The following is a 27976-nucleotide window of genomic DNA, read 5'->3' on the forward strand; positions in this document are numbered from 1 at the left end:
GAAACAAGAAGTAAGAAATTAGATCAATTTACAAAAGCTCTTTACAGCACCTATTATGTTACACATGTAATTACAAACGTCGAACTCTACAAAAATCAGAAGCATGCTAATAACTGGAAAGAAGGCCATGTTTTAAGTAGAAGATTTAAAATAGCAGATGTAAGTTGCTTAATCATTTTCAGAGGATTTGAAAACTGCATCTAAGTCTAAAAGGCAGGTATGTATAACATTTTCAATAGTTTATCTTGCAGTGTGATCTTTGGGGTTTATCTCCACTGCGGATAATGATGAGACTGGATTTATTACATCTATAAAGAATATCTTTGCTTGCTACAAGTCATTTATTACTACAATGACACAATTAAGAGATAAGATAGTCAAGTCAAACAATTTACTCCACAACAAACCTTGACTTTTGCTTTGCTACTACTGCCCCTAGTTTCCCAATAAAACAAACTGATTTCTTGAAGGTCTTTAAAAAGAACCAAAAAAATGTTTCTAGCTGGCTAGAACAATGTATATCGTATATAAAAGTATGCTTGTTTTTAGACCAGACTATTTAAATGTAGACCTAAATATAAAGAACCATAGAATGTTGGTCAGTACTGCCATTCTCAGATACAAAGTTAGGGTTTCTAGTGAAATCTGGAATTGAAGGAGGCCTGAAGGGCATGAAAGGGAACTGGGCTCTTCAGCAATTAGGTTGCTATGGGAGGCAGAAGTGTGAATTGAGCAAACAACACGAGCGCACACTCAAACAATGGGATATGCTTGTCAGTAACTTGTGTACTGGAGTCAGTTCCTAGGCTCTAATTCCCAGCCACACAACTGGTGAAGCTGTGTACTCCTGCTAACCCCAATTTCTTAAACTGTAAGAGATAAGGATAGTGCAATCTGAGGTGTTTCAAGGGACTTCAGTGAGATAATGAATGAAATTCTGACAATAGTGTCTTGGACACAGTAAGTACCTACAAAATAATATTAACACTTAAATTATCAGTGAAAATTTTCTGGACATTTGCAAGAAATCAGCCTGGTGTTACTGAACCTATACTTTAAACTAAAATTAGAATGGGGTTACCAAAGATGGTGCTGTTTACAAGTTCAACCTGTGCAGTACCTGTAGCTGTGAGGCTTTGCAAACCTGCACCTATTTCATACTTGCTATTACATTGGTCATGTATTTCCAGTTAGAACTTACATAAAAATGTGTATACATTCCTTGTTTACACATTTAATACTATAAAATCCCTATAAACATATCAAACACCAAAAATATGAGGAAACTGTCACAGAGGCAAAGCTTGACCTATTGCAATATGATGTTCAGTCAAGAGTTCTTTGCTTCCTTATGTCCTTTTGGATAAACCTGGAATGTCTGTGGACTTGGTGGTAAAGAATGGTGATAACTGTTACTGGATAGAGAAGCCTTTTTTTTTTATTATAACAGTTTTGGTATTTTGGTAACATGGTAATTGCATGCTTACACACAGAGTACAGTAACCCATTATCAATTTTTCCTGAATGTGCAAGCAGAGTGTTATATATTGATGTCTACATCCCTAAAAACCTCCAAACAGGCAGTATTTTGCAACTACTTGTTTCAACTTACGCTGCATTTAGTAAGGCTGTGGTTTGAAGTTGTTTTTAAAAACATTCTATTTTGAAATAATTATAGGCTCTAGGAAGTTGCAAGGATAATCATAAACATTCTGTGTACTCCTCATCCAGGTTCCTCCTATCATTGTCTCTTACATAATTATAGTACAGTATCAAAACCAGGATATTTACACTGATACAGTGTATATATAGTTCTATGCTATTTTATCACATGTGTAGATCCAGGAAAATACCACTTCAATCAGATACAGAATTATTCCATCACCATGAGATTTCCTTCATGCCCCTTGACACCACCCCACAGTCATATTTAGCCCACTTCCACCTACCATCCTTAACCCTTTAGCAACCACTAACCTGTTTTCGTCTGATTATGTGCATTCAAGAATGTTACATAAATAGAATTACACAATCCACGATTCTTGAGATTGGCTTTTTTCACTAAACAATATTCCTGAAATCCATCCAAGTTGTTACATGTATCAGTAAGTTCATTCCTTGTTACTGCTAAGTATATTCCACGACATAAATAAACTAATTTTTCAACCATCTATCTGCTGAGGGACATCTTGGTTGTTCTCATTTAATTACAAATTAAGCTTCTATGAACAATCATGTACAGGTTTTCATTTGGACTTAAGTTGTCATTTCTCTGGGATAAATGCCCAGGAGTGCACTTGCTGGTAAGTACGTGTTTAGTTTTTCAAGGAACTGCCAAACTATGTTCCAGAATGGCTCTACTATTTTACATTGCCACTAGCAATGTATGAAAGATTCAGTTCTTCTGCATCCTTGCCACCATTTGATATTGCCACTATAATAAGGCTGTATGTAAGTACATCTCACTTATCATGGTCTTAGTTTACATTTCCCTAATGGCCAGGGGTGCTGAACATGTGATTTTTGCATGTGCTATCTGCCATCTATATTCCCTCTTAGGTGAAATGTCTCCTCATTTTTTGGGTCCATTTTCTAATTGGATTGTTTGGTTTTTACTGTTGAATTTTGAGAGCTCTTTATAAAATATTCTAGATAAGAATCCTTTGTCATGTATATGGCTGTCAATATTTTCTCCTATAGTTTGTCTTTTCCTCCTTTTGACAGAAAAAGTTTTTATTTTTAAGGAATCCAAGTTTATTGGTTCATTTGTTTTCCACCAAGCTCTAGTTCCCAAAGATTTCTTCTATGCTTTACATTTAAATCTATGACCCATTTTGAGTTGATATTGTTTAAGATGTGAGTTTTAGGCTTAGGTTCATGTTTTCGCTTTTGGCTATCTAATTGCTCTAGCACCATTTCTTAAAAAGGCAATCCTCTTCTTTTTTAAAATTGATTGCTTTTGCATCTTTGTCAAAAATCAGTTGACCATACTTGTGTGGTACTACTGCTGGGTTCTCTTCTGTTCCAGCAACTTACCCTTTTCCCAATACACCACAGTCTTGATTACTGTAATTAAATAGTATCTTGAAACTGGACAGTGACTGCTCCCACTTTATTCTTCTTTCTAAAATTGTTTCCAGCTATTCTAGTTTCTTTGCCTTTCCATATATACTTTATAATTATCTTGTTTAGTAATTGTGTTAGATTTGCACATTGATTTGAGCACAACTGACATCTGAGTTCTAATGCATGAACATGGTCTCTCCATTTCTCTAGATCTTTACTTTTTTTCACCAGTTTTTATGATTTTGAGCATACGAATCCTGTACATACTGTTAGATTCATACCCAAGTATTTCATGTTTCTGAGTGATTGAGCATGGAACTGTAGTTTTGCTTTGTGTGTTCATTACTAATAAACAGAAATACAACTGATTTTGATCCTGTATCCTGTGACCTTCCTGAACCTATTTTTAGTTCTACAATTTTTTTCTTGTAGAAAAATTATGTCACCTATAATTTTTTCCCCCTGCTCTATGACTTTTATTTTATTTTCTTGCCTTACTGCATTAGTTAGAACTTCCAGTGCTGTGCTGAAGATCAATGGTGAGAGAGCTGACATGCTTTCCTTGTTCATGATCTAAGGGAGAAAACAGTCTTTCACTATTAGGTATGAGATGTTATTTTTTTAACAGATATTCTTTTTCATGTTGAGAAGTTACTCTGCATTCCTACCTAACGACATGAGTGTTACAAGGGTGTTACAATTTGTTAAATGCTTTACTGTATCAACTGATAAAATTATATGATTTTTACTTCTTCAGTATGTTCATATGGTAGGTATGTTGATGGATTTAGGAATAGTGAACTAGCTTTGTATCCCTGGAATAAATGCTGCTTGGTCATGATGTACAATTCTTTTACATACTCATGAATCCTGTTCATTAATATTTTGTTAGGCACTTTTGCATCTTTGGTATCTATATTCAAGAAGGATTTTGGTCTGGAGTTCTACTCTTTGTATTGTCTTTTTCCTGTTTTAGCTTCAGAATAATATTGATTACAAATGAGTAAAGGAGGAAGTGTTTTCTCCTCCCATATTTTCTAGAAAAGACTGTGCATAATTGATGTTAATGCTTTTAAAAACATTTTGCAGACATCTCAAGGTAAACAACCTGAGCCTGGACATTTCTTTTACAAGAAATTTTAAATTACTAATTCCCTTAATAACTGTTAAGTCTACTCACATTATCTATTTCATATTGGGTAAATTATGGTAGTCCATACTTTTTGAAGAATTGGTTGATTTAATCTAAGTTGTCAATCTTAGGTTCGTAAAGCTGTAGCATTTCCTTATCTTTTTATTATCATCAGGGTCTGTGGTTGATACCTTATTTCATTCGTTCCTGATACTAGTAATTTATGTCTTCTTTCTTTAGTGTTGCTAAGAGGTTTGTCAATTTGATTTTTTTCAAAGAACAAGCTTGCTGTTTCACTTTCTTCTATTGTTTCTGTGTTCAACTTTATTGATTTCTGCTCTTTATGTCCCTCTTTTTGATTGCTTTGGACTTACTTGCTCTTCTTTTCCTAGTTCCTAGAGGTGGCAACTTAGATTATTGACTTGAGATTTCTTTTATGTAATATGTATTACAAGTTTCCCTTTTAGAACTACTTTAGTACATCCCAGTTTTGATACATTGTATTTTCATTTTCATTCAGTTCAATGTATTTTAAAATTTCTCTTGAAATTATTCAATATTCAGAAGTATGTTTAGTTCCCAAGTATTTGGGGATTTTCTTGTTATCTTTCTGGTTTGATTTCTAGTTTGATTCCTTGTGGTCTGAGAACACACTCTACATGATTTCAATTATTTTTAATTTGTTGACATTTGCTTTAGGGCCCAGGGTATGGTCCGTCTTGGTATATAGTCTGTCTACTCTGCCGTTCAGTTCTTTCAAATCCCTGATCTGTTGAGAGAATGCTGGTCTCCAACTAAAATTGTAGATTTAATCAAATTTTTCCTTTCAGTTCTGCCAGTTTTCGATTCATATATTTTGCAGCTCTGTTGTTAGGAATATATACATTTAGCATTGTTGTCTTCTTGGTGAACTGAACCTCTCTTATCATTATGTAATATCCCTCTTTGCCCTGAAGGCTACTTTGACAATAATACTGCCACTCCAGCCCTCTTTTGGTTAATGCTTGCAAAGTATGTTTTCCCTTTCTTTTAACTTACATATATCATTATATTTAAAATAGCTTTAAGATACCATATAATTTGGTTATGTTTTTTAAATCCATTCTGACAATCTCTGTTAATAGCTATGTTTGGATTATTTACTTTTAATGAAATTATTGGCAAGTTTAGATTTAAGTCTACCATTTTATTTTCTGCTTGTTCCCTATTTTTAATTTTTTTCCTATCCAGCCTTCTTATGCATTATGTTTTTAACATTACAATTTACTGCACTTTAAAAATTACATCTCTTTATACAGTTCTCAAAGCACTCATGCTATCAATTACAATATACATATTTAACTTTCACAGTGTATAAAATAATTACTTAATCATTTCAAGAGAAATGTATAAACCTTATCACCTGTACTATTAATGTTTTTTTTTTATCTTCTTTATCTTATGATGTTTTGACATCTTTTAGACCTGGGGAGAAACTTACCCTCCCAGAGCTAGCTCCTGGGAGTGCTGGAGAGCTTGCTGGGAGCATGCCTCTCACGTATACAGACTGCCTCACCCAGTGCTGTGCTCCTACCCACCCCTTCTCTAACATACACCAAACCACGATTTCTCCTCCTCTGAATCAAGCCAGGGCCAGGTAGCAGACAACTAAGGGTAGTTCCTTTATCCCAAAGCCCAACAGAATTATTGAAACTACCTATCTTAAACTGTTTATTCTGCTCCGCTTTGCTTTCCCCTTGGCTCCTGTTTCTGCCTCCTGATCAAAGCCTAATGCTTCACCTTTGGCTTTGTGTGGCAAGGCATGCCCCCTTATCTTGTGAAATATAAGTAATCAAAATCTTCTTTCAATGATATTGACTTCTCTGTGCCATTACTCAGTTACCTCCGTAACTTAAAATCCACACCAATTTTAGAACACCCGCATCATACAGGTTCCTTTACCCTTGGTCTCTATCTATCCAGTCCTCTCTTGTTTGTAGTAGCTATCTCATAAATTATGTGTATACACATTTGAAATCCCATCAGACAATATTACAAACTTATAGCAATTCTTTTGGAGCTGGCTACTGGCAATGATTTCTCTTTAGTTTTGTTTCAAAAATGCTTTATTGCACTTTCATATTCAAAGGATAACTTCATTGAAGAATTCTTGGTTAGCAGTTCTTTTCTTTCACCATGTAAAAGATATTCTGCTATTTCTCTGGCCTCCATGAGTTCTGATAGAAATCTGTACTCATTCTAGTTGTTGTTCTCCTACATGTTTTTCACTAGATGCTTTCATAATTTTTAATTTGTCTTCAGTTTCCAGCAGTGTGATTATATTGTTCTGGGTGTGGAATTCTTTGAATTTATTCTGTTTGTGTTCACTGAGCTTTCTGAATCATAATATTTACATCTTCTGCCATATTTAAGAAGTCTTCAGCTGTTACTTCTCCAAATATTTGTTTAGCACCATACTCTGCTCTACTTATCTTGTTCAGATTAGGTAACTTCTACTGTCCTGTCTTCAAGTTCACTGACTCGCTCTTCTGCCACCTCATTTAAAAATCAAGCCTGTCCAGTGAGCTTTTATTTAGGTTATAGAATTTCTCAGTTCTAACCTTTCCATGTCATTCTTTATATTTACTGTTTTTTTTGTTGAAACCTTCTATTTTTCTATTACTTTAAAAAGTATTTGTGATTGCCCGCTAGACCATTTTTATAATAGATATTTTAAAATCTTTGCTAAACAATTCCAACATATGTGTTATCTTGCCATTGGTGTTTGCCTTTCTCATGAGAATAGTTATTTTCCTGATTCTTCATATGCCAAGTAATTTTGTATTGTATCTATTTGCATTATTATGAGACTTTGGGTCTTGTTTAAATCCTACTTTTGTTCTAGCAGGTAATCTACCTAGGCTAAAGGCTACAAGCTGCAACCAGCCTTCTGTGAGCTGTCAGTTTTTAAAGTCTCTACAAGTGCTATTTGTTCTGTCCTGCATGTGCACTACCCAGTGGCCAGTCCAAGACCCGGATAGTAGTTTTTCTGTTAGTTCAGCTCTCTTATGTTCAGTTTTCTTTGCTATGCTGAAGAGCAGTCCATGTATGTGTAGCTTGGGGATGAAACCAGGAGATCATAAACAACTTTTATGGAGTCACTTTCCTGAGCTCTTCCCTCTCTGCCATCTTTCTAGTCCCCTGGAGCTCTTCTAGTCAGAAAGCTGGGGCTCTAGTTACCACACTTTGCCCTTGCACTTCTGCACTGTGCCTGATTCCACTGGGGAACAGAGAGAGAGAGAGAGAGAAAGCTATGAGGCTCCATCCTCTTGGGACAACTACACTAATGAGAGAGGAAGGTTATCCTCCCTCAGCATTTTGGTTTCTGCAAGCTCCCACTGCCACCATCATGGGACTGGAAGCTGGTGTGCACTGGAATGAAGAAAAGAAAAACAGATTTTCACCCTCTGTTAGGTGCTCCCTTGTCTGCCCCAGCCAAACTAGAGGGCTTCTCCTGGTCCTCTTTCTGTGCCCTGGCGCCCATTTCTGTTTCCAGGTTGAGCTGCCAGTGTTGAGTTAAAGGCTGGTGCAAAAATAATAAACTCAACACTGGTGGTACTTTGAATTCTGGTCTTCTTTCTCAATCCACCTGCTACTATTTACTTTTCAGAGTCCTCAAATAGCTGCTCCATGCATTCTATCCAGGTCTGACAGCTATATTTAGTAGGAGTGTCAGGGTAGAGTGTGCTTGCTTACTCTATTTCACTAAGAACTGAATCCTTGTTGCTGCCTATTTAGCATTAAGTAAGTATATGGTTGCATTCACATGAGTGAAATACTCTTGAGACTACTGTGCAGTAACCAGGAAGAAAAAGCTGATCATGTCCACTCAGTGGATATGCCAGAAACAATTAGCTAATACTAGAGAGACATTTTTTTCCTCCAGATAAAAGGCTTCCAAAACAAATATCCTCTCAAATGAGGGTTAATTCTCTAACTGATCAAAGGTAAAGCCCACCTATAAACAGAGCCTGTCCCAGACACAAAGCTTCTAAACTGGCTTTTCAGATTTAGTATGAAATATAAAAAGCACCCATGTCAGAAAAAAGTCTCAATATATAGGCAGAAGCCAATAAAAGAAGACACAAAATAGAGGAAAACTAGAGGAAACTAGGTAATGAAGGATAGAAAGGAAAACAACAAAATTTTAATCAGTGCTCTTAAACAAATAGAAGAATTCATCAAACAGGAATCAAGATGCTAAAAAAAAAGACAAGAAGAAAGAAAAATAATCAGATTAAGAGTACTAGTAAATTAATATGATGGTCAAAATAAGAGTAAACAGAAAAGTTAAGAGACAAAGTAGAAGAAATCTCTCTGAAAGTACCACAAAACAAAGAAACAGGAAAAACGAGAGAAAAGAAACTTTGTTTCATCTAGGATATCCCAGATCTCTATAGCTGACATTCCCAAAAGGTAGATGGCAACTAATAAAGAAATAACAAAAATCATTTTCTGCAACTAAAATACTCAGAGCTTAATCAGTGAAAAAAATTAGATTAAATCCTCTTCTGGAACTAAAGCACACACACAGATCCCACCTTGAAACGAGCCACAGAGTACCCAAACACGATTACTTTTTGAAGACCTACGAGAGAGAACTCCTGGTGGGAACAGGGCACACATAAAAGAATGACAATCAGAATGTCTGAAATTCTCAACAGGAATTCTGGATCATTAGGACAAAAGGGGAGCAATGCATTCAAAATTCTAAGGGAAAATGATTTTCAATCTATGCTTCTGTACCACCATTATGTATCAAAAGTAAGGCAGAATACACCTCTAGACATGCTAAAAAGGCTGAGAATATTACACCCATGGACTGTTTTCTTGAACTGTTTTAAGATGAAGGCCACCAAAAATAAAGAAGATGAAATAGTAAGTAAATTCAACCAAGAGTGACAAATACAAGTCTAAAGATCACAGCTGTGTAGCTGACAAGCTGAGCAACCAGTTGATTCAGAGAGGGAAGAGGGCTCCAGGGGTTTTCTCCCAGAAAAGGAGGCTCCGTAAGTAGTCAATAGAAAGGAGTATTTGTAAAATACTGGGCATGTGTTTAAAGCAAATTTTCCAAGTAGATGGAAACAGGGCAGAATAAAACTCCAGGAAAAAATTAAAAGCCCTATCAGAAAAAATAATAACAACAGTATTTGTTTGGCTTTGTAATGAGTAATATTTATTTAATCATATTTACATAAGCTGTTTATTGCTTTAACTGAAAAACAACAGCAACAACTACATTGGTATCTCAGTTCAGACTACTACCTGAAACACCACAGCCGGGGTGGCTTAGAGACAGAACTTTAGTGCTCACAGTTCTGCAGGCTGGAAGTCCAAGGCCAGGCTGCCAGCACAGCTGGACAGGGCCCTTTTCCAGACTGCGGACTTCTGTTGCATCTTCACATGATGGAAGAGGCACAGAAGTTCTCTCAGGCCTGTTTGACGAGTATTAATCTCACTCACAAGGGCTCTGCCCTCGTAAGCTAATCACCTACCAAAGACCCCCATCTCTGAATACACTGAGCATTAGGATTTCAACATATAAACTTTGATAGGACACAAATATTTAGACCACAACAATTAGGAAAATGGTTGCAGTTTCTGCCTCATCATCTATCTTAAAGAAAGTGTGTAATGCCTAAAATGGGTAAGAAATAGCAGTATATAATTTATTATTAAGGCAAACATCCAAACAGCTCAAAACAGTAAAAGTAGTGGACTATAGGAAGTTGGGGAGGGGTAGAAGTAAGGGCCTGCTAGTCTTTACTATGAAAATCCCCAGTACTATTTGATTTTTTGTTTTAACCATGTGCATATATATCTTTTGCCTACTACTTACTAATTTTGATTTAAAAAGTTAAAAAGTGGATGCATGACATGTTGTGATGCTATATCACTTTGGCTCTGATTTTAAGTTGTGCTTGATCCCTTTCTGGTACTTGAAATAAGGAAAGTTAGCGACTAGGAAATACTGTGATTCATCATTGAAACAGTTTCTATCTCTGTCATTTTTCTGGAATAGTTTAATTGAAGAACATTCTGCAAGAGATGTCATGTCCAAAAACTATTATATCTGTAACTAATTAATAGTATGATTTAGGATGTTCTAAATCAATCTTATGCAAAGAGAATGTAAAATTAAACTGGATGCTGATACAGACAGGTAATGACATGAATTAATGAGTAACCTGATTTCAAGTTTTAAAAATAGGCTTTATTTTTTAAAGCAGTTTTAGGTTCAGAGCAAAACTGAACAGAAGGTACAGAACTTTCCCATGTGTAATTTTTTTCCCCATGTGCAATTTTTTAAGTGATAATCACAAAGTCCCTACTTTTTATCAACTTCAGTCAATTTTATAAATTTGAACCTATAGAAAATGCACACTCTAAAATTGCCAATCTTAAGTGTTATTTACAAACAAATCAATTTACTTTTCATAGCTTATATAATATTTTCACATGTGGTATTCTTAGGCATATATCCAGATACCATTTAGACAACTAACTTGCAGAGAAAAAAAAATCAAGTTAAAAGTTAAATCCTCTGACATTACAGAAGGCCTGAGGAGATTAGATCCAGCTTTGACATTTAACCAATCGCTGTCCCCTCCTGAAGCCCCTCCTGAAGGTTAGCTTTCCTCTTAGGAGTTTTACAGAAAGTAAAAATAGTAATCATCAACATCTGTCCATTAGATGTGAGATTTTTAGACCAAAGATTGCTTGTTGAATGTAACTGCTGTCCTGGCCGACAATGTGGATCCTGCCTGAATGTCCCCTTGCCTCTCTTCCCTGCTTTTTCCCAGACTTCTCCCCTCCCCTTGCTGCAGGCTTTGGTGGCTGGTAAGCTGTTTTTTCTCATGACGCTTCTGACACCAAATATACGGTGTCTTGTCCAGTGCTGCCTCTCCAGCTGTGTGTCCTACAATTCAACTCAATCCTAACATTATCCCACAAGTTAAAGACTCAGTCCCACAAGTCGGCCCCCACTTCACATGCTAGGAGTAAATCCCAGATTGGTACTGGCACTTGTGACCAACTGGTTATAAATTCAGGGGGGTACCCCAAGCACCTTCTTCAGGTTTGATAACTCACTGTAATTCACAGAATTTAGGAAGTCACCTTATTTACGATTTGCAGTTTATCATAAAGGATTCAACTCAGAAACAGTCAGTTGGGAGAGATGCACAGGGCAAGGTCTGGGAGAAACCACCCTCTCAGCACCTCAATGTGCTCAAGAACCTGGAAGCTCCCTGACCCTCTCACTGTTTAGCGTTTTTGTGGAGGTTCCATTATGTAGGCATGATTGGTCAAATCAATGACCATTGGTGATTAACTCTTATCTCCAGCTCCTCTCTCCTCCCCTGAGGTCTGGGTGTTGGGCTGCAAGTCCCAACCCTCCAATCATGCCTTGGTCTTTCTGGGGACGTGCTGTAATACTCTCAGCCACCAGTCATGTCACTAGCATACAAAAGACACTCATATCTCTCTGATGATTCCAAAGGTTTTGGGAGCTGCATGTCAGGAACTAGGACAAAGATCAAATATTTATTTTTGATGATATCACAGTTGGACTGCCCCAGGCTTTCCAGAGAGGAAGCTGAGTCTGGGGGCTCTGAGGATGACAAGCCTTGGGCAGCTTAGGTCCTTCACCCTGTGCTTCCTTATTTGTGCTAATCTTCTAGTTTCTCCAGAAATGCCCCTAGGCTACATACTGGTCAGTTCAAGTGCTAACTGCAGCAAGCATGGAGTGGGCAGCAACGTCAGTTTTGGTGGGAATTGGACAGTGGGACAAGTTTACACCTAGAGCTTGGCTTCTGCAACTGGGGCTAGGCACAGGGAGTAGGTGTTAAAATAAGAACATTAAATGAAAACCAGGCCAGGGGAGCAACACAGCTTTGTCCTTGACCTTTAGTTAAATATTTCCCCAGTGTTTCTTTAGTCTAGGAATGAGAACGACTTTCCTCACGTTAAAGGCAGATGGACATGTTGTCTGGTTATACAGGCAGATGGCAAGCTTGTACATACATCAAGAGTCTAAAACAGTTCCTGTAGACTATCAGAGACATCTTTTGATTAACACACTGATCAACATTACATTCCAATCAAACACTACTTGGAACAGACAGAAGCTTCAGAAATTCTGAGTATCTAACCAAACAACTTGAACAGATCAAAAGGCTTGTAGGGGAGTACAGACTGAATGTGGGGTCTTCCCAAAATTCCCACGTTGAAACCTAATGCCAGTGTGATGGTATTTGGAAGTAAGCCTCTGGGAGGTGGTGAGATCATAACAGAGGAGCCCTCATGAAGGTGAGTGACCTTAAAACAGGACTCCGGGATCTCTCTCACCCCTCCTGTCACATGAGGATGAAGAGAGAAGCCTGCCATCTGTGAACTGGAAAGGGGGCCCCATGAGGCACTGGATCTGCCGCCATTATCTCAGACTTCCCAGCTTTCAGAACCACGAGAAATAAATTTCTGTTGTTTATAAGCCACCAAGTCTATAGCATTTTCTTTATCGACCAAACTGAGTAAGATGTAGGGAAAAATAGTTTGGCATTTTGTTTGTTGAACAAAATCTCAATAAAAATCTCATACTTTGGTTCTGTCCACATATAGCATTTTCTCTAGTAAACAGTACTGACAATTCACATAGGCATTCTAACTGCCTTATGGAACATACCACATGAACATTCTCTTTCCAGTACCTGAGAGTTACAGACTCAGCTTCAGGAAGGCCGATGCCGAGATTATGGATGTCCCTTCTGAGCGCCTCATTCCATGGTCACCCTTCCAAGTGGGAGTCCAACCCACAAGCTGGCCTCGTCCCCTAGCTCCACAGAGCCTTCAGGCCTTTGAAAGCATCCTTGCTTCCTCACCACAAGATGTCTCAGGCCTCTGTTGCTGTCTTACCCCCAAGTCCCACCCCTAGTCCCCCCTGCCCACTCACCCCATCCTATCAGGGAAGCACTGGTTCCCCTTGGTGAAAGATGGCAGCAGAAGCCTGAACTCTGAGGTTGTGTTTATCATGTTGTGTTTACTGCTCTCATTGGGTGACCCCAGAAAGGCCAGTCAGCTTTGTTTTATTGACTGTCCAGAAGCTTCTTAAAGCCCTTTCCCATCATACTTCATATAATAACTTTTCAATCTTTACCTCTTCCTTTTGAGTTACCAGCTTTCTTCTTTTTCAGATGCAACATACCATGGCATACATCACACCTAACTACACATATGTGTTTAGTTACAAAACTCTCCAATGATTCTTTACATCAGCTGTTAAACAACAATGACCTGTATTACTAAACACTGGAGTTAACCTTTACTCAGTATATTAGACAGGTTTCTGACCTCATCGAGTGGTATGACCTCCAACAGTGACAATCTCTCCTAGAGTTCTGTGCCTTTCTTTGATAAAACTACCTAATTCAAATGCCCCATAAAGGAATACTTCAAATGTATGCATGTGCAAATATGCTGAACTAAAGTCTGTCTTACAAAAATAAAGACAAACAAGGAAATCACTACTTCATATTCGCTCCTCCCTCTCATTCTTTGTCTTCCTTTACAGAAATACCTTCAAAAGTTTTGCCTATATGCATGGCCTTCAATTCAGGTCCTCCCATTCTCTCTTAAACATACTCTAATGTGACATCTGCCTCCTCCATCTCACCAGAACTGCTCCAAGGGTCTCAGTGGCCTTCCTGTGGCCACATTCAATGACCACTTCTTAGTCTTCATCTCACTTGACCCGTCAGGGGCATTAGACAGCTGACCTTCGTCTTTTCTTGTCAAGCTTTCTTCAATTAGTCTCCAGGACTCTACTCTCCAGGCTTTCCTCCTACCTCTCTGGCTGTCCTTTCTCAATTTCCTTTGTTTCTCCTTCAGAGATCTGTACCTCCTAGACTTTGGGGTGTCCAGAGCTCAGTCCTAGGGATATTTCTCTTCTTCATCTCCACTCTCTTGGTGATATCAATCAGTTTCATGACTTCAAATACCGCCTATATGCCAATTACCTGCAGCTTTGCATCTCCCACTCAGGCCTGTCCCCTGACCTCCAGACGTGTACATTTGAGCTCTTGATCAATGACATTCCTTTGGATATTCAACAGACATTAATATGCATTAATGTGCATCCAAAAGAAATTCCTGACCTTCTCTCCAAACCCGCTTTCCATTCAGACTTCCCCAAATAATAATTGCTAGCACTTACACTGTGCTTACTCTGTGCTTTGCACTGTTCTGAGTGCTTCATGATATTAACTCTTAAGGAAAACAAACAGTCCAATTTAAAAATGGGTAGAGGACCCGGAGAGACATTTTTCTAAGGAAGACATACAAAATGGCCAATGAGCACATGAGAAGATGCTCAACATTACAAATCATCAGGGAAATTTAAATCAAAACCACAAGATATCATTTCATACCTGTTAGAATGACTATTATCAAAAAGAGAAGAGATAACAAGCACTGGCAAGGATGTGGAGAAAAGGGAACCCTTGTGAGCTGTTGATGGGAATGTAAATTCATGCAGCCTCTATGGAAAACGGTATAGTCGTTCCTCAAAAAGTTAAAAACAGAGCAACCATAGAACCCAACGATTCCACTTCTGGGTATCTTCCTGAAGAAAATGAAAATGTTACTGGAAGAAGAAAAAATGCACTTACACGTTCACGTGAGGATACAGAAACAAGTGTCCATCAATGGACGAAAGGATAAAGAAAATGTGATACATATATATAATATATGAGTGGAATATTATTCAATCATAAAAAGAAGGAAATATTGTCATTTGTGACAACATGGATGGAACTTGAATGCATTCTACTAAGTGAAATAACTCAGAGAAAGACAAATGCCATGTGATCTCACTTATATGTGGAATCTGAAAAAAACAAAGAGAACCTGACTGCATAGATACAGAGAACAGATTGATGATTGCCAGTGGTTGGGGAGGAGGGTGTGTGTGACATGGGTGAAGGGGGTTCCAATTATGAAAACGAAATGAGTAAGTCATGGACGTGTAATGTACAGCATGGTAACTACAGTCAATAATACTGTATTGCATATTTGAAAGTTGTTAAGATAATAGAATCACAAAAAAATTTAAAACCATGTATGGTGATGGATGTTAACTAGGCTTATTGTCACAATCATTTCCCAATATATAAAAATATCAAATCACATGCTATACACTTGAAATTAATGCAACGTTATATGTCAAGTATACCTCAATAAAAACAACAACAAAAAATTCAACCACGTGTATGATCTCAGGACCACCTGGAGTCTGTTGTTTGGGGTTGCCATAGACAGATAGTTCTATTCTAGTACTGGGAGAAGGAGCATCAGGTAAGCAGATCCTGGCTTTGCAGAGCTCAGGGGATCCCAGAAATTTCTCTGCCTTGGCCTGTCGTGGTTCTTGGGCCCACCTCTCTGGAACAAAAAAGGCAGATGCCTTGGAGCTTGGAATTCCTACTCCCACTGAGCGTGGAGCTGGTGTTCCTGGTTCACTTGTAAAGACTATTTATAGATTAATTGTAGATTAAATTCAGCCACAAAACAACAACACATAGAGATTAAAGGAGGGCCCTTTATATTTCTGGTTCCTGCGTCAAAAAAAAAAATAAAGTTATGAGTTATGGGTGACTCTTTAGGGTCCTCTGACAACAATGAGAACAAGGGGAATGATGTAGATGAATTGACATTAGTAATCTCTGATGGTGCCGCCAACAAAAGTAAAACAGAACAACTTTCCAAGCCTGATGATGGTGACGAGCACATTGATTTTCCTAATTTGTATGAAGATAAGAAGGCTCTAACAGCCTTTGCTGTGTTTTCTAGCCAGAATGTCTTCAGAAGCTCTGACTGGAATGAGTTCATGTCAGTGACCAGTAAGGACATCATCAATGAAAACTCTGTGCTGAGTAATTTGACAGCAGTATCCTCTGAGGGACTCTGGAGGGCAAACACTGTGCTGGGTGAATTGACAGCAGTATCCTGAGCGACCCCCCAGGGCAAACTCTGACTTAGGTGAGCTGGAAAAAGTAATCTGTGTTAGAGCCATGAATGACAGTAAAATAGAACAACTTTCAAAGTCTGACGATGGTGATGAAGACATCGATTTCCTAATTCATGTGGTAGTGTGATTAGACTGTAAACTTAATTGTATCATCTTTTGCATTCAGAATATTTGGAGTGTTGCTGACCTTTGTGGATTTGTTCCTAATCATTACAGACCTAAGTGTCACTGATAACACAATGTATACTCCTTTGGCATTTCATTCAATTTCTTTAGCTAGTGCTTTGTTTTTTTTTAATGGATGTTCTTCTTCAAGTAGTTGTAGAAGGGATACGATCTTATTTTTCTGACATACTTAACTCTTTAGATGCTGTCATTATTGTGGTAACTCTACTGGTTGATAGTGTTTGTATTTTTTTATGATTTTAATGTTCTTAAAGAGAGTCCCAGACTGGCAATTTTATTTCGACTTCTATGACTTATCATTCTGATAAGAGTTTTTCATCTGGCTTCTCAAAAAAGACATCTTGAAATGCTGTCCTGAAGGATGGTTTCAGGAAATAAACAGCGATACAAGGATGGATTTGACTTAGATCTCACTTACATTACTGGACGTATTAATTGCCATGTCATTCCCATCTTCTGGAAAAGCGTCTTTTTATAGGAATCCCATCAAGGAAGTTGTACGTTTCCTGGATACCAAGCATGGCAACCACTACCAAGTCTACAATCTATGCAGTGAAGGAGATTATGATCATAAGTATTTCCATTATAGGGACCATCAAATAATGATTGATGATCACAATGTCCCCTGAGTGAGATGCTGGCATTCACCAAGGAAGTAGGTGAGTGGTTGGCTCAAGATAATGAAAACATCGCTGTGATTCACTGTAAGGGAGGCAAAGGCAGAACTGGAACTATGGTGTGTGCCTGCCTTATTGCCAGTGAAATATTTAAAACTGCAGAGGACAGCCTTTATCACTTTGGAGAACAAAGAACAGATAGAAGCATCAGCACTAATTTCAGGGGATAGAAATTCCTTCTCAGAGAAGGTATGTTGGATATTTTGCAGATGTGAAAAGTATCTACAACTGTACTCTCCCTCCAGTAAAAGTACTCACAATAAAACAGCTCATTATTTATTTGCTTCATGGTGTTGGAAAAGGCAATGGAAATGATCTAAAAGTACAAATAGCAAGTAACAATAAAAAGGCCTTCTTTTTCTGTTCTGCCTCTGAAAACTGTATGATAACTCACGATATTGAAACAGAGTAATAATTAACCTGGTCAGCTGTCCACCACTGTATGATGATGTGAAAGTGCAGTTTCTCTCTTTGAATCTTCCTAAATACCATGACAACTGCCCATTTTTTTTGATTCCATACATTTTATACAAAGTAACAGGCTTTATCTTTCAAGAAATGAATTGGATAATTCCCATCTACCCCAAACATGGAAAATCTACTGTCTGGATTTTGCAGTTGAGGTCATTTTTTGGTGGAAGTCGTAGCTGGTACCTAATTAAGTGCTGTACCCCTTCTAGGACAGAGTCCTGTTCCTCAGAATCCATTACTTACTTTTATCTTCTGAACCTACTTCCCAACTAGCATCCTTGTTTACACACATGCATGTTTTTGGAAACCTATTAAATGTATCCAAGATACAGATAATAAATAAATAAGGCATCCAGTAAACATTGTTATTATTATCATTAATAAATATTTATTCACATTGGAATGCACTGGAACCAGAGACCTACTTTGCTGGCTGACCTTTGCCAAGTCACTGCTCCTCTCTGGACATTGAGGGATGGACTCTACCTGCTCTGATAGCCTGAGATTTCCAATTGCAGGGCATGATGGGTCTGATGCTAGAGAGTGGCATGTGTGTGTACACACACCTGTGTGGCAGGGTGGGGAGGGAGCATGACTATATATGTGTCCCTTTGCAGTAGATGGAGATGTTACCCCTGGAACCCAAAACCCATGCAGGCAGACAGCCATGCAGCTTCCTGTCACCATGTCCCTGAGGAAATCACTTGCGTGTTTTGGAAAATCTGAGAAGCAGTTAGGAAGACAAGTCAACAGGAACAAAAATTGGATTGCCAGTCGGTCTGGTCACTTCTTCCCCAGGCTGCTTGGAAGGTACAAGGGGGCTGGGTGGGCCCAGTGAGTTGCAGCAACTCCATCTCTGTGGAAAAGGGAATGGCAGGCTCAGACCCTCCTGAGGGGTGCTAGTGGGCAGCCAGGCCTCTCTGTCAATGTTCTGCTGCTAAATTGGATCCAGCTGTTGTCCTGGAATCTGATATTAACAAATGCATTCCTGGGGTAGCAGGTCCTTCCTACTGCAGGAAGCCTTGGAACCTGAGCCTGGGTAGAGATTTTGCAGGGGGTCTAGGCCAGTGGGCTCCTGGGTTGTTTATTCTGTAGAAAAGTAGTGGGTGTTTCTAAGCTGGGCTAATTTATGCCAGATTATCATGTTCATGAAGTGTCTGGTCAAATTATGGACTGGGTCTCTTTTAAAGGTGCTTGAATCCTACCTCTCCATCTTGGGAGCCAGTTTGATTTCTTGTATCATTAAATGTGCTTTCATTCACCTGAGGCTCTCCTCTCCCTCCACCAAGCCTTGGGAGGGTCAGGCTGCTTAGTGCTGAGGAGAGCTCCATGATGCTCAGAGCTGGGGCTGAGGGGATAAGGAAAGTTCAGGGGCTTAGGGTTGGTGCTTCTTTGCTGTCCTACACTTTGAGTTCCAGTAGACATGGCTGAAGAAGAAAATCCTTTCTCTCTCCTTCCAGGCAAACTGTGTGCCAAACAGCACCTAAGGAGATTCTCATGGTAGACCTACAAGGCAGGTCATATTATCTTTGCAGAGCAACTGTTAAATAACTCAGTGGATGTCACAACAACAGAGGCTGGGGAGTCACAGTTTAAATCCAGGGTCTGTCTTGTTGACTCCAGGCAAGTGTTTTCCACTCTTCCATGGTGCATTCACTAAACACTGGGTCTGGCACCAGGGTACACAGATGAACTAGACTCCCTACTTTATAGGACCCAGCAGTTCAGGGAGGAGTAAATATTCATGAGACAGAGGCAAAGGGGGCCAAAGCAGGGCTGAAAATGATGGCACAGATGTAAGCTGAAGCCAGTCACAAAGAGTAAACTGCGGAAGTCAGGAGAGGCTCTTGCTGAGGGAGGATACCCTCTGAAGGGAAGTAGGATGTGACAACTCAGTGCAAAGTTTGATTCCAGTTTGGCTCTTGGATCAGGAAAAAAACAATGTTTCAAAGGACACTAATTAGGACAACTGACAGAATTTAAATATGGACTGTATTTTAAATAATAATAGTGAGTTAATATAAAATTTCCTTGATTAATATTTAAATTGTAGTCATGTAAGATAACTGCTCTTAGGAGATATAGCTAAAGTATTTTTGGATGATGGGTCATAATGTTTCCAACTTCCTCTCCAATAGTTCAGCAAATAATAACAGTAAGTTTATACAAATGGGGATAAGGCAAAATGGCAAAATGTTAACAATTGATGAATTTAGGTGAAAGCTATAAGGATTGTACAATTCTTTTAACTTTTCTGTATGCCTGAAATTCTTCCAAATCAGAAGTTAAAGATGTGGTAGCAGAGAAAGGAAGCAGCAAAGAAGGAGGGTAGAGGGTAGGGTCCTGGCAGCCGGTGGAGGACCTGAGTCCAGGAAAGCAGCAGAGGTTGGTGGAATTTTTCAAGGACAAGGTGGGCAGCAGAAGAGCAGTCTGTGGGGCAGAGGTAGGAGGCTGCTTATCTTGGAGGTTAGGGAGTGCAGGAGAGCTGGGGGTGGCAGGAGTGGGGAGTACACTTTCAAACACTTCCACAGTGATGGGATGACAATGGAGCACAGCAGGGAAGCCTCTTTTTTTTATTTCTTGATACTTTTATTTCAATTTGTTGCATACATGTGTGTGTGTACCTGTTTACAATACTTGCTTATAATATAGAGGGTATTTCCTAAATTTTGTCACATCCAAAATAGTTTGCAGTCTCTGGTGTATGGGAGACCTCTTGGAAAATGCTAGATGTTTCAGGTTGAGGTCCTGCCTTCTCTTTTTCCTACCTTTCCTAATTATAATAATATCAATGGTAATTATTTCTCATGGCTCTGATGGATGTGAAATTGCTTAGCAAATCATAAGATGTTGCACGTAGGTTCCAGATTGATTTTTACTTTTGCTGAGTGGTGCTGTTCACATATCGGGGATGGCTAGAGGGGGTAGGTCACTGCAGGCTCCAGGGTGTCTTCTGTCTCACTGCCCAGTGCCAGTGGCTGTTGCAGGCTGCCAGCCCTCAGGGTACCTTTCTCAGGGAAGCCTCTTTAGGATGGCCGAGTCCTAGGCCCTTCTCTGGGAAGAGGGGCAAGTGCTGATAGGGACAGAGAGTTAAGAGCCAAAGGAACACAGGTTCAGTTCCTTCAGAGTGGTTATGGCTGTGGAATTCTCTAATCTTAAGGTATTATCTGCCTGTCTTTCTTCCCCACCAGAGTGTAAGCCCCATGAAGCAACAACTCTGCCCCTTCTGTTAATCTTCGTCGTTTTATCCCTGGCACATGTCAGGGGCTCAGTATTTAATGAATGAATGACAGGGGGGTGTTTTTGTTTGCTCAGGCTTCCATAACAAAGGACCACAGACCAGGTGGCTTAAACAACAGAAACATACAGTCTCATAGTTGTGGAGGTACAAGTCCAAGATAAAGGTGTCAGCAGGGTAGGTTCCACCTGAAGACTGAGGAAGGAGCTGCTCCAGGCTCCTTTCCTCAGGCCACAGATGACCATCTTCTCCCTGTGTCTTGACAGTGTTTCTTCTGTACATGTCTGTGTCCAAATTTCCCCCTTTTTTAAGGACACCAGTCATATTGGATTAGGACCCACTCTAATAACCTCATCTTAACTAATTGTATCTGCAATGACCCTATTTCCAAATAAGATCACATTCTGAGGTGCTTAGAATGTCAACATATGAATTTGGCAGGAGGTAGGTGTGGGGTGTCACAATTCAACCCAGCACAGGGGGAACAGAAGTGGAGTGTGAGGACAGCAGGAGGCAGAGCCCTCGGGAAAGGCGAGACTGGAGATGAAGCTGAGGCTGATTGGGGTGGGCTGGGGGCACCCAGTTGAGGATTAAAAGATGTGAAGAAAGTCCTTCTGTTCTGTGTGGTGCCAGGCGGTTGAACTAAAGCTAAAGGGAAGATGTTTTGGTTCTGTTGAAGGGAAACCTATGGGTTAAAGAGATAGGACAGTCCCAAAGCAGACTAGAGACAATGCATTTCTGCACTCTGGTAGTGGGGAGTGAGCATCCCATCTCTGGGAGAAAGCCAGATTTGTGGCATAGCAGGGCAAGTAAGGAAGGCATTCCAGCCTGTTGGGCATTGGACTTCCTCATTCCTTCAGTATGGCCTGAGCACCTGCTCTGGGCCAGGCTTGAGGGTGCAGAGAGAAAACGGCTGTGGGCTGAAGCGCCCAGGCTGTCTGGTCCCCTGTGAGGGGCAGTCATGGAGGTCCTTTCTGTTCCCTGCTTCCTGCTGAGGTCTAACTGGGAGCCCCAGCTACACATGGGCAACCCTGAGGGAGCCACAGGACAGAACACCAACTGAACAGGGCCCCAGAATATGGGGCGGGCTCTGTCCGCACAGTCCCTTCCTATGGAATGCCACTTGGCTGGCCTGCCTGCAATGTGCCCCTCAGGCCACACACAGGGCCCCAACGGGTCTAGCTCCAAGTGGATTGGGACGCCTGGGCTGTGGTCCAGATGCTGTCAGTGATGAGGGCCTAGGCCTCTGTGGGCTGAGGCACCTCACCTCCGTGAACACTGGTTCCTTCAGTTGCATGACTGAGAACAGTGGTTGTAAGTCAGTGTGGCTGGATGGCAGTGTAATAGAGGATGCCTAGAATTGAGTCAGGACAGGTGGGGTTTAAATCTCTGCTTTTTCACTTCTTAGCCTTGTGACTAGGCAAGTCACTTCACCTCAGTGAGCCTGGTTCTCTGTGAAATGGACATGATGTTGGCCCCCTCCAGGGCTACCAACAATAGCACTTAACCTCAATGCTTGGCCCTGAAACAGCTTTTCTAGTGATTCATTATTAGTAATAGTCCTTCATAAGCTCTGAATGGCTGCAGACATGCATTATTAATAATCCACTTAAGGACATGAACTTGAGTCCCTTAGGAAGGAAGCCTAGGGTGGGAATATTACTAAAGGAGGCCCCAGTCTGGCTACATCCTTTTATTGTCTCTGCTGGTCTGAGAAATCAGATGCGTTATCAGGAGGGCCTGTTGAAGCCAGACAAGCCCTGCCCCTTAAAGGAAGGCCCAGGTCTTGCTCTTTTCCCCATACACTAGATGCCAGCTCTTCCAGAGGAGCCCAACTCCTGTCCCACCTGTTCTAGCCATGAGAAAAACATGAGACCATCACAATCGAGAAACATTATATATGTGACCAGTTCTCACAACTTTCAAGGTCAGCAAAAACAAGGGGAGTCCAAGAAACTGTCAAAGTCAACAATAATCTAAGCAGATGTGATGACTAAATGTAATGTGTTATTCTGGAGGGATATCTGGAGCAGATCCTTTCACATTCTATAAAATTAATGAAATCTGAGTAAAGTATAGACTTTGGTTAATAGTAATGTGTCAGTACTGGTTCATTAGCTGTATGATTCTTGTTCATCAACAAATGTTTCATACACACTTAAGATTTTAATAACAACAGGAGAAAGTGCTTGTGGGGCTGTTATGGACTGAATGTTTATGTCCTCCCAAGTTCCCATGTTGGAATCTTAATTCCTAATGCAGGTAATGAGGTCATGAGTGTGGGGCCTTCATGAATGGGATGAGTGCCCTCATAAGAAGAGACATGAGAGCTTCTTCATGCCTTTTTCTCTTTGCCATGTGAGGATACAAGGAGAAGGTGGCCATCTGCAAACTAGGAAGCAGGCTGTCACTGGCCACTGGATCTGCCAGCACCTTGAGCTTGGTCATCCCAGCCCCCAAAACTGAGAAATAAATGTTTGTTGTTTAAGTCACCCAGTCTATGGTATTTCTGAAATAGCAGCCAAACTGACTAACATGGGGGCGGTGGATGGTATATGGGAACTCCCTGCACTTCCTTCAAGAGTTTACTTCAAAATATGCTTATATGGTGATTGGATTAAAGATGGCGGTGTGAGAGATGAGACAGAGACCTCCTCCTAAAACCACATATAACATGAAAATATAATTAGTACAACTAACCCTGAAAGAGCAACAGGAAAGAAGGCTGCACCAGATGGCATACACCTGGAATAAAGAGCAGACCTCACAGAACAGGGTAAAGTACCAAAGCTGTAACCTGATGGGACCCAAGCCCTTCGCTGACCACAGCTCACTGGTGGGAGGAAGAAAAACAGAGCAGGGAGGGAGTGGAAGCCTGGGACTGCTGAACACCTAGCCCTGGAGATCTGCTCTGGGAGTACGAACCTACACTGCATGGTGCTCTGGTGATTAGTGGAGTTGGAAAGCTAAGACAGGTGGAATACCTGAAGAGATGGAGATTCCAGCTACTTGTGGAAAACAGGGATTCATATTCGGCTGAGCTGGGTGGGCAGTCTGAAAGACTTCCTAAAAGCAAGAGGGCTGCTAAAGGGGCAAAGATTGCACAGAGCTTACTGCTCAGAAGAAAGGACAGGTAGACAAAATTGTTTGGGTGCACTCTGCCCAGCAGGATGGGAGCTTAAACGATCCTAAGGTGCTCCATCCCCATGGCTGGATACAGAGCTCCAAGGCCTCCCACCGTGATATGCAGCCTGCTGTGTCTTCCAGCTAGCCTGCACCTGGCTCAGGTTCGCAAACTGACAACCCCTGCCCTGGCAACAGGCCAGCCACAGGGAAGCCCCACAAACGGCAGCTACAAACACAATGCATAGAGGCTTACACCTGTGTGTTTGGCCCACTGGTTCTGGCAGTGGAGACAGGCATAGCAGCCAGGAAGCAGGAAACAGCTCTTTCCTCGCTCCAAGCACCAAGACACTCCCCTGCAAACCCAAACACTGCACCAGGGGCTGAGCAGCTCCAGAGAGTAGAGCTTCTGGGCACTAGAAGGCGCCACAGACAAAGTACAAAACATCAAAGGAACCTGGTTCAAAGCAGAATTATGAATACACCTGAGAAAGATTCAAACGAAATAGACCTCATAAATCTCCCTGAAAGAGATTTCAAAATAAAAATCATTAACACGCTCATGGAGGTACAGAAAAATATTCAAGAACTCAGGAATGAATTTAGGATGGAGATCCAATCATTGAAGAACACAGTGTAGGGTATTAAAAGCAGATTAAATATAGTGGAGGAGATGATAAATGAAATAGAAATTAGAAAAGAGGAATACAAAGAAGCTGAGGCACAGAGAGAAAAAAGGATCTCTAAGAATGAAAGAATACTGAGAGAACTGTGTGACCAATCCAAATGGAACAATATTTGTATCACGGGTGTACCGGAAGAAGAAAAAGAGAGAAAAAGAGATAGAAAGTGTCTTTTAGGAAATAATTGCTGAAAACTCCCCCAATCTGGGGAAGGAGATCTCTCAGGCCATGAAGGTGCACAGATCTCCCAATATAAGGGACCAAAGGAAGATAACACCAAGACATATAATAATTAAAATGGCAAAGATCAAGGATAAGAATAGACTATTAAAAGCAGCCAGAGAGACAAATAAGATCACATACAAAGGAAAACCCATCAGGCTATCATCAGCCATCTCTTGGCAGAAACCTCACAGACCAGAAGGGAGTGGCATGAAATGTTTAATGCAATGAAGCAGAAGGGCCTCAAACCAAGAATACTTTATTTGGCAAGATTTTCATTTAAACTTGAAGGAGGGATTAAACAATTTCCAGATAAGCAAAAGCTGAGAGAATTTAGCTCCCACAAACCATCTCCACAGTGTATTTTGGAGGGACTGCTATAGATTGAAGTATTCCTAAGGTTAAATAGCTGTCACCAGAGGTAATAAACAGGGATAGACAAAGAGTACAGAATATGATACCTAATATATAAAGAGTGGAGGAGGAAAAAACAGAGGGGGTAAAAAAAAGAACCTTTAGATTGTGTTTGTAATAGCATACTGAGTTGAGTTAGACTCTTAGATAGTAAGGAAGTTACCCTTGAACCTTTGTTAACCATGAATCAAAAACCTGCAATGGCAATAAGTATATACCTATTGATAATCACCATAAATGTAAATGGTCTGAATGCACCAATCAAAAGACACAGAGTCACTGAATAGATAAAAAAAAACATGACCCAACAATATGCTGCCTACAAGAGACTCACTTCAAACTCAAAGACATACACAGACTAAAAATGAAGGGATGGAACAATATATTTCATGCAACTAAAAGGCAGAAAACAGTAGGAGTTACAGTACTTGTATCACACAAAATAGACTTCAAAACAAAGAAAGTAACAAGACACAAGAAGGACGTTACATAATGATAAAGGGATCAATCCAATAAGAGGATACAATCATTATAAATATCTATGCACCCAACACAGGAGTACCTACAAATGTGAAACAAACACTAACAGAATTAAAAGGGGAAATAGAATGTAATGCATTCATTCTAGAAGACTGCAACACTCCACTCACTCCAAAGGACAAATCAACCAGACAGAAAATAAGGAGCCAGAGGCATTGAACAACACATTAGAAAAGATGGACCTAACAGACATCTACAGAACTCTCTGCCCAAAAGATGCAGGATACACATTCTTTTCAACTGCACATGGAACATATTCCAGAATAGAACACATACTAGGCCACAAAAAGAGCCTCAGTAAATTCAAGAAGGTTGAAATTCTACCAGCCAACATCTCAGATCACAAGGGTATAAAACTAGAAATAAACTGTACAAAGAAAAGAAAAAGGCTCACAAACACATGGAGGCTTAACAACATGCTCCTAAATAATCAATGGATCAATGACCAAATCCAAAACAGAGATCAAGTACTATATGGAGACAAATGAAAACAACAGCACAATGTCCCAACTTCTGTGGGATGCAGCAAAGGCAGTTCTAAGAGGGAAGTATATAGTAATCCAGGCCTATTTTTTAAAAAAAGAACAATCTCAAATCAATAGTCTAAAGTTACAATTACTGAAATTGGAAAAAGAAGAACAAATGAAGTCCGAAGTCAGCAGAAGGAGGGACATAAGAAAGATCACATAAGAAATAAATAAAATTGAGAAGAATAAAACAATAGAAAAAGTTAATGAAACCAAGAGCTGGTATTTTGAGAAAATAAACAAAATAGATAAACCCCTAGTCAGACTTAAGAAAAAAAGAGAATCTACATACATAAACATAAACAGAAATGAGAAATGAAAAATCACAATGGAGACCACAGAAATACAAAGAATTATTAGAGAATACTATGAAAATCTATATGCTAACAAACTAGATAACCTAACAGAAATGGACAAATTTCTAGAAAAATACAACCTTCCAAGACTGACCCAGAAAGAAAAACAGAAAATTTAAACAGACCAATTACTAGGAACAAAATTGAATCGGTAATCAAAAAAGTACCCAAGAACAAAACCACCAGACCAGATGGATTCACCACTGAATTTTATCAGACATTTAGAGACATAATACCCATTCTTCTTAAAGTTTTCAAAAAAATGTAACCAGAGGGAATACTTCTAAACTCATTCTATGAAGCCAACAGCACTCTAATACCAAACCCAGGCAGACACCACAAAAAAAGAAAATTACAGACCAATATCGCTGATGAACATATATGCACAAATACTCAACAAAATATTAGCAAACTCAATTAACAATATATAAAGAGGAGCTTACACCATAATCAAGTGGGATTCATTTGAGGGATGCAAGGATGGTACAACATTCAAAAATCCATCAACATCATCCACCACATCAACAAAAAGGACAAAAATCACATGATCATTTCCATAGATGCTGAAAAAGCATTGGAAAAAATTCAACATCCATTCATGATAAAAACGCTCAACAAAATGGGTATAGAGGAAGGTGGAGCCAGGATGGCAGCGTGAGTAGAGCAGTGGAAATCTCCTCCCAAAAACACATAGAGCTATGAAAATATAACAAAGAAAAATCTTCCTAAAATAGAGACCACAGGACACAGGACAACATCCAGACCACATCCACATCTGCAAGAACCCAGCGCCTTGCGAAGGGGGTAAGATACAAGCCCCGGACAGGTGGGACCCGAGCGCCCCTCCCCCCGGCTCCCGGCGGGTGGAAAGAAACCGGAGCGGTTTTTTTTTGGCGAGTGCTTTTTGGAAGCCTTAAAGGGACGGGCCCCCGTTGCTAGGGAGGCAGGGTGGCGGGACCGGTGAGCAGGTGCCTGGGACCGGCGCCTGTGGACAAAGAATATCCCGCTTTTCTCCCTGCGGGACCGGCGGGCGGGTGCCTCAGACAGGCACCTGAGGACGGAGGAAATCGCGCGTTTTTCCCCATTTTTTTTTCTCTTTTTGGCGAGCGCTTTTTGGAAGCCTTAAAGGGACAGGGACCCCGGGGCTAGGGAGGCAGGGCGGCGGGACTGGTGAGCGGGTGCCTGGGATCAGTGCCTGAGGACAAAGAATATCCCACGTTTTTCCCTGTGGGACCGGTGGGCGGGTGCCTGAGACCGGCACTTGAGGACAGAGGAAATTGCGC

General features: G+C 40.2%; 1 protein-coding gene and 1 pseudogene across 1 annotated transcript in view; one reads left to right on the forward strand and one right to left on the reverse strand.

Annotated features, from left to right (window-relative positions):
- The window catches only part of N4BP1 (NEDD4 binding protein 1), a 104532-nt gene that overhangs the window by 20753 nt on the left and 55803 nt on the right, over positions 1-27976 (reverse strand). The gene's annotated exons all lie outside the window — the stretch shown is intronic.
- LOC140847096 (phosphatidylinositol 3,4,5-trisphosphate 3-phosphatase TPTE2 pseudogene) lies at positions 12-27809 on the forward strand (annotated as a pseudogene).

This window comes from Manis javanica, chromosome 17, assembly GCF_040802235.1.
Source record: "Manis javanica isolate MJ-LG chromosome 17, MJ_LKY, whole genome shotgun sequence".
Taxonomy (NCBI): Eukaryota; Metazoa; Chordata; class Mammalia; order Pholidota; family Manidae; genus Manis; species Manis javanica.